Source organism: Adiantum capillus-veneris, chromosome 19 (genome assembly GCF_014529385.1).
Source record: "Adiantum capillus-veneris isolate H3 chromosome 19, ASM1452938v2, whole genome shotgun sequence".
In the NCBI taxonomy this organism is placed as follows: Eukaryota; Viridiplantae; Streptophyta; class Polypodiopsida; order Polypodiales; family Pteridaceae; genus Adiantum; species Adiantum capillus-veneris.
This window is the reverse complement of record NC_140949.1, coordinates 80,741,862-80,754,413: the sequence shown is the minus strand read 5'-3', so window position 1 is coordinate 80,754,413 and position 12,552 is coordinate 80,741,862. Positions and strand designations below refer to the sequence as shown.

General features: G+C 40.2%; 1 pseudogene; it reads left to right on the top strand.

Annotated features, from left to right (window-relative positions):
- The first annotated feature begins 1,177 nt into the window (after positions 1-1,177).
- Positions 1,178-1,911, top strand: LOC147434310 (uncharacterized; annotated as a pseudogene).
- Positions 1,912-12,552: the final 10,641 nt, after the last annotated feature.

Here is a 12,552-nt window from a genome sequence, read left to right as displayed (position 1 = left end):
GGCTCTTGGTTGGATTTGCATCACAAAGCCAAGAGTTGTTGGTGTATGCCTCCCTTCTCACAAGCAGCTTGGAGTAGGTGGTAAGCTTTCCATTAAAGCTTGAGAAGGAGAGAGAGTCTTCTTTGCTTCACACATGAGATTGTGTGAGTGTGTGTGTGATAATGCCTTGCAAAAATCAGCCCCCACTCTCTTGGTCGACCCCCCTTGCTAATTGCTCATGCTACAGCTGTATTGGACCTCCCCAGGCCTAGCCAATGGAAATTAAGCAGCATAAGTGATAGCCTTCTGACATGTGTCCCCATTTCCCCTTTTGTGAGAGCTTTAGGTAATTAATAAATGCAACTAAACTCTCATTGGACCCCTTTGCCTCCTGGCCAATAGGAATCAGGCAAGCCATTGGGCTGCTGAATGCTCACTGGTCCCCTTGGGAGACTGTCCAATAGTCTTCTAGAGAGCTTTATTCTTATTGGGTTTTTTATTAAGATTTTTTAAATTAATTAAACTAGATTTACTCAAGCCTAATTCTCATTGGTCCACCTCCAAGGCCATCCAATAGGATTTGAGTACACCTTGTGGGCATCTGGGCTAGGGAGCTGACATGTGTCCCTCTTTCCCCTTGTGTACAAATGAAGCTTGTGAGTGTGTGTGTGAGTTTCTCTCTCATCCCCTACTTGCAAGGCTTGCCCCCTCCTATGTAGGGATTATGAAGACTTTTTGTGACACACACAAAGCATCCAATTCCCCTAATGTTTGACCTTTGGACACAACCTTTGAATTTTGGAACCTTAGCATTTTGGAAGTCTTAATGGGCTGAACCTTAGGGTCTTTTAAGCCCATTGTTGCACATTGATCTTTTGCAGATGCCCCCCCCCCCCACCCTTTGGATCCCTATTTTCCCTCCTTTCAATCCCAACTCTGGCCGGCGGTCTGCTAGCTTAACCAATATTCTAGCTTTTTCTCCCCTGTCACTTCCCCATATTAAATGATCAGTTTAACATGAGAAAATCATTTAGGAGAATTAGATATTGATTATTATGACACCCTTCTGTGGATCTACCTATTCTTCATGATGTGATTTCCATAGCGTGTGATGAGGATCATATGATGCAAGTTATGGACGCAATGGATGATGCTCTTACCATGCATGCAATGTCTACACATGTGGAACCTATGTATAATGAACAATTATATGAAGAGGGTCAATGCTTGTCGACACATGGGCTGTCCTCCAAAGTGCAAAGTTGTTGGTAGAGTTGAGCCAAAGCCAAAGGCTCAACATGCTAAGGTGGATTTTGATTGCCATGCCACTAGTGAGGATGTTGAGCTTCATGTTACTACATGCAAAGATGGCACTAGCCATGCTCGTGGTAAGGGGTACAGCTTGGCAAGAAGTGGAGCAAAGTGAAAAAGCCTCTTGTGAAAAAGGGCCATCCATCACATATGCGAGAAGAAGATGATTTTGGTGATGAACATGTCTCTATGGGAGAGGAAGATGAATGCGAGGATGAGATTTTGGAGGTTGAAGGGCCAGTTTTGCATGAAAGTGATGATGAGGCTAATTTGTCTAGTGTATGCATTCCAAAATGGAGGAGTGGTGACAAATTGCTAATGGAGCTAGATGGGATGTTTAAGAAGCTTCTCTCCTTTGTGGATATTGTAGGGTTTGACTTGGGACAAATTCCAAGAGGGTTCACTGAAATTCAGCTCTTCCTAGCATTGTTTCCATTAAACTTCGTGGATATGATTGTACACAAAACAATCTGATATGCATTAGAAAAGAGAGAATGAGATTTATGTAAGCATGGCTCCATAAGAAGGTGGAGTGACCTTGATAGACACGGATTTTTGTGATCTCTTGGATTATCTCTTGGTATTGATTTGCAATATATGCCTGACAAAAAATATTATTGAAAAGGGGAGCCATGCACTATCCAAATTATGCAAAGAAAATGGATCAAACAGAGTAACGATAGATCAAATGCTACTTGCATGTAAGAGATAATTTGCAAAGGTCACTTGTAAGAGGCACTAGAGAGTGCAAGTTGTGGCAGGTCTTTTCATTGGAAGAAAGATTGAACACTACCTTCCAAATGCATTACAATTGTGGAAAGAATGTAGCTGTAGATGAGTGAATAATACCTTTTGAATGCAAGATGAATATGTATAGGGTATATAATCCCAAGAAGCCACACAAATTTGGCATACATTTATGGAATTTATGCAACTCAAAGACTGGCTATAACTACTCAGTTTTGTGTGTATGAAAAGTCACCATGCCCAGAGTTGTCTTATCATGTTGTGTCCATGCTTGTAAATGATTTGAAACAAAAAGGTCATTATTTTTTCTTTAATAGATGGTTTACATCAGCCAACCTCTTGATACACTTGAAAAATGAGGGCTATGGGTCACAGGTACATACATGACAAACAAGAAGAATTTTATGGATAAAGACATGCTGTATCTTGAGCGTTGTGAGCATGGTTAAATCTCCTCTTGCATATGATGCAAAGAGAGGTCTTCTTACATGTAGCTAGATGGATTAAAAGGAGATATTTTTTTCTTCCAATGTCTATGGTAAGAGAGAAGGGAAAGTTATGAGGCAAGTTATAAGTGCCTGCAAAGTTTCACTTGATTGTCCAGAGATAGTGATTCAATATAATAAGTGCAAAGCTGGGTGTGATGTCTTTGATAGTATGGTGAGAGGATCTAGGTATAGTCTAGAGACTACTATACATGGCTGAAAGTGGTGGCATGTGCTATTTTAGGGGATGCTAGATTCAGTTTTGACAAATGCATATATTATTTGGAAGGGCATGCACGGTAAGAAATATGTAATCCAATTTGAGTTTATTCTAAGAATACATGAGCAATTGGTTGATAATCATTTTGCAGAGAAAGTTGCACCTAGAAAAGCTATGTATGTGGGTGGTCCAATGGATGGAAATACATTAGTGAAGATGAGCTCAAAGGTCATCAAGTATTGTCATGTATATGAAATTCTATCCAGAATTCATAATATTATACTCAGATATGCATATGTACATTATGGGAAATATACTTATGTATCTAAAAAATCACAAAATAAATCTCTTAGCATTCGTTCCCACTATGTATGTGCCACAACACGACAATGTCCAATAATATCATGTGATTTTTTGTGGGTCTTTCAATTCATGTTTGCTATGTAAATAAGATTGAATTGGGATGATCCTCATAGAAACCTGTTTTTGAGTATTTAGTGATGTTTCTTTGGGATGAACATGGGTAGCTTGTGTGTGTGTGTGTGTGTGTATATATATATATATATATATATATATATATATATATATATATATATATATATATATATATATATATATATATATATATATATATATATATATATATATAGAGAGAGAGAGAGAGAGAGAGAGAGAGAGAGAGAGAGAGAGAGAGATCCTTCCATCTTTGTGTGCAGAAGACTGAGAGCTACCTTTTGCTCGAATTTTTTTTTTTCCTAAAGAGCCTTCCAGGGGTGCACTTTTGGGCTATGGAAAGAGTGTGAGGATTGGGTCTATGTGTGTTTGTGTGAGCCCCATCAACATGCCCAAAAATGTGGATGACAAACCTGTTTTTCTAAAGAACGTATGGATAGTGTGGGCAAGGCCCTCGTAACACAACTTTGATGGATGACTCTAGATACAAGTCGCTCAAAAATAACTATGAGAACTGTCTTGCAATCAGATCATATCACCCTGTGGAGGTAGACCAAGAATACTCTTTTTACTTGGTAGACCTCATTTTACTGTGGTTGCTCAAATGGATACATGATCAATACCCAACGACGTATTGTTGACGGCTCAAATGGATACATGATCAATACCCAACAACGTATTGTTGACGGCCGATAACTCAATAAAGTCTTAGTGTTTGAGAGTTATGAAATGCTGCGGACTATGGTTAGAAACATCATTTGTAATAAGTAGGTAGTCTAGTTGCAGAAGCTGGGGTGCAACGGAACTTTGAGATTGTAAATACCAAGCCATTTGACCCCTCAAACTCTATTTTTGGTTTACCTAAGGTAGCCTTAGTATATAAGGTACCTAGGTCATTTTTGTAAGGACAACTTTTATCATAAACAAAGTTTTAGCGCTGCCGTCTACTGTGTGTGAGACCCGGGGGATTCACTTTATATACAAAATGGGATGCCACCTGCGAGCAAACAACTTTGATAAAACCCCTATATATGACTCATACTAGGAAATCTGACCCCCCTTTCTATGCTTATACGACATTCAATGAAGAAAAATATCATACCCCTATCTTACATATAAAACTATAGGTCTCACATGATCTAACTGAGTAGAACTAGTCAAAGATTGCATAGCATAGTGATTGGGAACATACTAAGGAACCACTTCTATTGATAACTATCAATGTGTCTTAGTTTGACTTTCAAACTATGTGCCTGATCAACTTGCACTATGGATACTCGTCTAATTCTGACCCATCCAATGTTGGTGTAAATCAACCCTTGACCTTCTCCAAATCAACCCTTATCTATGACTGGCTTGATGCAAAATTTGATGTGTGACATGAAAAATTTTCCCCCCTAAACTCATCCGAGTTCTAGTGCACACCAGTGACCAATTGTTACACGTAATTTACCCAGGTCAAGTCCCCCCCCCCCCCCCCCCCCCCAAATATGATGCCCCCCTCCCTTATCTTTAAGCTTGGGAGATAAATTATTGGGGGCCTACCCCTAACTTATACGCTTATGTAACTTGTTAAAAAACCCCTCCCCTGCACTTACGTGGTGCGGTAGGTTTTTCATGGTGAATCCCCTGGGGTGTGAGAGAGGAAGAGAGAGAGAGTGTGACCTTCATCCTGGCGTTACTCCCCGCTCGCTCATCACATTGGAGATCAGACTGCACCAACACGCTAGCCTCGGTGAGAGCTATGCAACAATGCCAAGCATTCCTCACTGAATGGAGCATACGCGCTCGCACATCTACGAGCTACTCATGGCCGTAAGTATATCAAATGATGTCTATTTTTTGCATGCAAGTAGTTGTTAGAATCGTAGCGACATAAGCTACGCATAGGTACTCATAGATTTTAGTTTTGGGCACTTTTAGAATTTTTCTCTGTCTTTATACGTGTTTTTCATAGATGGGTTTGGAGTTAGGATTTTGAGTATAGAGGCTTAGGGACAGGTGTATCCTAGTGAGGGGATGCTGTTCCTTAAGTTTCGTACGATTCTGGTATGATTTGATGGGTTTCCTTTCGTTCGTGTATACGTGGGTAGGTGATGTAGTTGAGAGTAGTGAGACTCTAGATTATGGTTTAGTTGGCCTTCCAAAGTGTTGTATGTGTAGGATGTTCTCAGCCTGACAAGCTAACGAGATTTCCTCCGTGTGCCTATCGTGTCATCTGTGTCCTCGATTGACATTATGTTGATCTAGGTTGTGCTGCATGCACTTTATGGGTGGTATGATTCGCTCCCGCAACATTGGTGCTGCTATCGGGGATACAAGGACTTAGGTAGGTATTCCTACTAACACTCGTGTGATGGTTGCTTGCTTTAGTTTCGGCTAAAGAGAGCATTTTTCTTAAGTGAATCCAGAAGAGGTTATTCCGAGATCAAGTGGATAGCCAGGAAGCGTGTGTCTTACGGAGGGTCTGCGACTAGGTAGATTTAGTTAGGATTTGTAAATTAGAGTAGTTGTTGTGGTGGTCTAGTGGTTTGTGAGGTGATAAAAGTGTTTTCTAGTCCGTGTGTGGCATTGAAACGTTTTTCTACTCATAGATGCAAAACCCCATATGATTTGTAGGAGTAGCTTTAGGTAAGTAATCTACTTTTGATCTAGAGCTATTCATCATTGATCTATTTTCTAAGTGCTTGTTTGCATTTGAAATCACTGAAGAGTCTACTTTTGAGGGAAAAATGCAATAAAAAGTGTTATGTTGACATTTTGCATGACTGATTGATGCTGTGTATATAAGAGGGCATGTGCAAGAGGTCTGTATACAAAAACTCCAATTCTGTAAACTTGGACATTATACACGTATAATGTCTCAAGGGGCATCTGGAGACCAAATATGAAAAAACTGACTACACCAGTGTGTTCAGAAGGGGGTTTTTACCCTAAGTACACATTGAGACTATAGTTTTGACCAACTCTTGACACCCAAAAGGCAAAAGACGGAGTGTCTGAAACAAAAAATAGAAAAACTTGAGATTCTAAGCACATTTTTGCATGAAAACTGATAGAAGTGCTTGAAAACCAGTGCTAGAGGCTTGGGGATGCTTGTGAATGAATTCTGTCCAAAATTCATTAGCAGACATCATACGCGTATGATGTCTCAAGGGTGATTCTTGCAGTAATTTTGAACTTTGACATTATACCCATATTCTGCATGTTGTGTTGAGTACATACACCAAGTTTCATGTCATTTGGACATATAGATTGAGGGTTAAGGGGATTTTACTCTTTCAGAGGATTTCCTATGGACCCACATGCATGCATGGACTTTTTCAACTAGAATCTTATTGAGCTTCCAACTTAGAGAATGTCTGGATCAAATCTCTATTGAGACTCTTTCTCCCTCTCTTTCTCTCTCTTTTATATAGTGTGTAAAAGAGTCCCTCCACCACATGATAAATATCATGCCATTTTTTGCAAAACTATATACAGATTTGTAATAAAAAATCTTTCTATTTCCAATCTTTGAGGGCACTTCTCTCAAACTCGCTTGCCAAGGATGGGCTAGCTTTCTTTTTAAAGTTTAGTCACCGTCCCTCCTTGGATCCCCATGGCGACATAAATAAACACACACACACACACACACACACAGAAGAAGAAGAAGAAGAGATCAAGAAAGAGTTTTATTTTTAACGTTTAGTTGATGAAAATTTAGTTGTCCATATAGATGATGATCTAGTTGTCCAAGTAGACACCAATGTGGTCGACCATATATGCGACAATAAAGATAATGATATAGAAAATAATCTAGAATACCTTATACATAAAAATCTATTTAACCATACAAAGAACCATTTAAAAGGGCTTGGAGAAATCGTATAAGCAACCATATAGAGGATCATACCATCAACCATATAGATGATCATATAGATGACCATATGTGTGCCTATATATAAGATTGTCTAACTATCCTTATAGACTAGCATAGAACTGACCATATAAACTACCATATGGACTACCATAGACATGTTGTCTATGGAAAAATGATAGCACTATATTGAGATGACCATATGGATTCCAATGTAGAGGACTATATAAATGCCCATGTAGATATTCATAGAGACAATCATATGCTAATCTATATAGATGACAATGTATACGACCATATAGAGGCCAATAAAGATTTCCATATGGCCCACTATAAAGACGACTATATCCTAATACATCATTGAAAGATAGTAATAAAGAGGAAATTATTGATGACATTAGCTGATCATATTGATGACATTAGCCGATCAACCAATCTTTGCAAAGTTAACCATGTATATGTCCATGCAGACAATTGTCTAGATGACCATAGAGACAACATTGTAGATGAACTTGTAGAGGACCATATAAACACCCATATAGAAACTATATAGACAAGAATGTCCTAATCCGTTATAAAAGAATACTAATGTAGATAACCTTGTAAAGGTATACATATATGGCCATAAAGATAAAGGTCCACATATATAAAGGATACCAATGTAGATGACCATATAAAGGTCCACATATATACCCATAAAGCTAATCATATAGATGAAAATATAGAAAACCAATAAATATCCATGTACATGGCCAAAGATCCAACCATACCAGATGATCATAACCTAATCCATGATAGAAGAGTTCAAATGGATTGTATGAACCATATGTCCCATTTTAGCACATAGTATGGCCCTTGATCACCCAAACAATATCGGATGGTTGTGTGACTTTGCAAGAGTGGGTGAATGCTACTCACCTCCACTCATACAAAGTCTCATAGCCATCCAGTATGGTTTGGGCAGTCTCGACCCATACTATGCGCTAAAATGGGTTGCATGAGCCATATGTCCCATTTTAGCCATAGTATGGGCCTTTACTGTCCATACAATATCAATGGCAGTGAAAAATTTCAAGGGTGAAAAAATGGTTCTCACCCCCACTGGTGCAAATTCTCATCGCTATTCGATATGGTTTGGGCGGTCCCGAACCATACTATGCGCTAAAATGGGCCGTATGGCTCATATGAAACATTTTAGCCCATATTAGGGACCTTGATCGCCCATACCATATCGTATGGCTGTGAAAATTTTCAAGGGCAGGGAAATGGTTCTCATCCCTACTTGTGAAAATTCTTGTGGCCATCCAACATGGTTTGGGCGGCGGTCCCAAACCATACTATGCACTCAAATGGATCGTATGGCTCATACGGCCCATTTTAGCACATAGTATGGGCCTTGACCACCCATAACAATTTGGATGCCTTTGCAACTTTTCAAGGGTGGGTGTGAGTACCATTTTCCCACCCATGCAAAGTTTCACTGCCATCCAATATGGTATAGGCAGTCAAAGTCCATACTCTACGCTAAGATGGGTCATATGAGCCAAACATGCCATTTTAGCACATAGTATGGACCGAGATCACCCAAACCATATTGGATGGTTGAGAGACTTCTGAATAGGTGGGGAGAAGTACCATTTCTCCACCTGTACAAAGTTACACAGCCATCTAAGCTGATATGGGCCGTCAAGGCCCATATTATGTGCTAGAATGGGTTGTATGGCTCATACGACCCATTTTCGCGCATAATATGGGTCGAGACCACCCAAACCATATCAAATGGTTGTGAAACTTTGTACATATGGGTTGTGTACCATTCTCCCACACGTACAAAGCTGCACAGCCATTCAATATGGTATGGACAGTCAAGACCCATATTATGCGCTAAAATGGGCCGTATGAGACATACAACCCATTTAAGCGCATAGTATGGGCCGAGACTACCCAAACCATATCAGATGGTTGTGAAAATTTTTATGGGTGGGGCTGAGCACGAATCCTCTACCCATGCAAAGTTTCATAGCCATCCAATATGGTATGGATGGTCAAGGCCCATACTATGTGCTAAAATGGGCCATACTATGGTCACCTCCACCCGTAAAATTTTTCAAAGCCATCCAATACTATGCGCTAAAATGGGTTGTAGGAGCCATATGGATCATTTTAGCGTATAGTATGAGCCGAGACCACCCAAACCATATTGGATGGCCACGAGACTTTGCACGGGTGGAGGTGAGAACTATTTTCCCTCCCTTGAAAAGTTTCATAACCATCATAAATCGTATGGGCGGTCAAGGCCCATACTATGCGCTAAATTGGACCGTATGAGCCATACAACCCATTTTAACACTAGAATGGTAACAGGACACTTTTATGTCCTTGGACACTTTTGTGTCCTGTTAAGTGACCATTTTGCTTGAATTATTTGAAGAGTATGAAAATGAATTTCTAGGTTCTATATATCCACAAAGTTGCATATGAGCTGAAAAAAACTTGACATTTTATTTGGAATATTGATCTCACGATTAACCTTACTCTTGCACAAGATTTTTGAACCTAAACTATGTGGAAAACGGGTCCTGTTTTTGGTTTTTTTCTCAAAGTTTTGCAACTATACCACTTTAAACTTCACGTTTGTGAGGTTTCAATTGCTAAAGAATAAGCCTTCATAGTTCTCAACATGTTTTGATGCTTCTAGGGAGAAGTAAATGTTAAAATTTCAAGTTATGACTAACTTACAAGAATTACATAATCCAGTTTTTTTTTGCCAATATTAGCACTTTTATGATTTTTTTGGTGGCTTTCTTGATATCCAAATTCAATTTTGATTGTGAAAGTGGAATGTATAACATAAAGCTAATCTTCCTTGAGTTTTGGGAGACCTAATAGCTATATAGCATAGTATATGATGATGGTTGAGTTTTTTTATTGTTGAAGAAGACGAGACATTTTAGAATAGCAAGTATAACTTTCTCAATATTGCTAGTTTCTTAGGCCAATTGTGTGTATTTTGTAGGTAGTAACCATATCTAATCATAAACTACAAACTTGGCTAGATATTGAGTAGTTTCTATGGGTTTCTAGAGGTCATAATGCTAAACCCAGTTTTTTCATGTTTGCTGTATTTAGCACTTTATCATTGTCCCCAAAGTTCCACTTAGTAAGAGATCCAATATCCTTTTGACATGCTCCATGGCTCCTTTTGAATCCAAATGCCCAAAGGAAACTAAAAAAACATGTATATAGTATCTGTATTGAGCGTGACAATAGAAACTTTGATGATAGGTCCGCAGAATGGCAAAAATGCAACTTTTTTGTACCTATTTTTTTGCCCAAAAAAAAAATAGTGATGTAAAAGAAACTATATGTTTTCATCACCAACCCATTGAAGTTAACGGGGCATTTTATCTCATGTCCTACAAAAATCCTCATTCTTACACTACAACAAAAAAAGGTGTTATCGACGTATATAGCGACACTTAACGTCACTATATGCGTCCCTGTAAAACTGTCGCAAAGAGCGTCGAAATAAGCGTGGAAAGGGTTTATTGGCGATGCAGATAGCGACACATATATAGACGCATTTATAGACGCAGATAGCGACGCGGATATCGACGACCATAACAGAAATTTTTTTTCTTGGGTAGAGGGCAGGTAGCTTGGCCTGTGCCCAGTGAAAAGATGGACATATCCACCACAGCCAGACTTCCTGCCCTCTGCCCAAGAAAGCGACTAGTACCAAAATCAACCGTGCTCCCGCAGAAATTTTGGCAGAGTTCCCTTCGTTTTTACATAAACTTTTCAAAAAAAACCATATCATGTATACGCCTCCTACATGCTATCCATGTAGGATCTCACATGAGATTTAAGGCCAATGACCATAACAAACCATAACCATAACTTAAAAGCATAACCATAACGAACCATAACCATAACTTAAAAGCATAAACATAACTTAAAACCATAACCGGCCATAACCACTTTGATCAAAACCATAATGCAGATAACCATAAACAAAACCTGAACCATAACTATGTCTATACAAGAATAGGAGAAATAACCATGTCTATACAATGACAATGACAATAACCATAACCATAAGGAAAACAATAACTGTCTGAACAATAATCATAACCATATATATATGTCTATACAAAAAAGAGACACAGAAGCGTGTCTGTGTCTCACAAAGCATATATATGAAATTCGATCCACTGATGACTAGGCGTCACAACCTGCACATAGGACAACTTACAAAATTAGTATTGATATTACTTCACATATACTTACTTAATTAAATCAACTCACACATATTAACGTCTCACCTCAAGCGATCAACGAGACTGTAAGGCCTCCCCGTCTATAGGCTCTCCTGAAGCATCAAGATCATTCAATACTTCATAGATACCTCTGCGATATCCATCTGACTCCTCCTGACGTGTTGGGACTCGATGCATCGCAAGATTCTGCGTTTATACAAAAATCAAAGTAATAAGAATGCATGATTCATCGCGTTTTAAAAAACACCATAGTTAAGATTGGATTAGAAACTCACAAACTCATAGCGAAAGGTGTCGAAGCCTCCGCTGCCAAGATGAGATGTCCCCCTGGTCATCTGTCGTATCTGCGTGGCCTAACGCTGGTGTCTGAACCGCGTGTCCGTTGTCGACTCATCCTCCTTGATTTGCAGCCACGTCTCGTGTGGGATGCCCGAAAGCTTCGGCGAGCCGGTCCTGAAAGCCTTCCGAGCTGCATCTCGTCGATGTTTCACGGTGTCCCATGCAACACCCTTGATCCACCTCCTCAGAACAACGTTTGAACTTAGAGCAGGCTGGTACTCTCTCAGGATGGTCTCCACTATGTAATTGACTTTGTCCTTTTCCTGCTCACCCCAAGACGTCAGAATGTTGGTCGAAAACTGTAGCTCCGTGAGCTGGCGAATCCGCTGTCTCATCTCAGTCCCGACTCTATCCATGTCAACAGAACCATCTGCCCGTACAATATAGAGCTTGGATGCACTAGGATCGTGTGCCCCCCAAGGTGTCCGAGGTGTGCCAAGAGGTGTGTCTAGAGGTGTGCCTGGGTAGGACGGGGGTCGTGAGCGAGGAGGGGTCAAAGCATCTGTGGACCCTCCTCCATAGCAACCACCACCTCCACCTGATGATTGCCGAGATCGGCGAGTGCACCTGTGCTGCAGAGATAAGGATGTACCAGCCTCTGCCCCACCCCTAGGTGTCGAAGCGACCATGATGGGAGAAGCAGGCATCGTACCCATAGGCATCCCCCCCCCCCAATAGGTGTCCCCCCCCTAGGCGTCGGACCCTCGGGTGTGAAGCCCAGAGGCGTAGTACCCGTGCCTCTGGCTACCCAGTACTGAGAAGCCTCTGCCATCTAAGCAGGCGTCATCCGTGTAACGAAGCCCATGAATGCATCTGCACTCATAGAAGCGAGATCTGGAAACTGGTCTGCCATACTAAAGTCCTACACAAAGAAAGTAA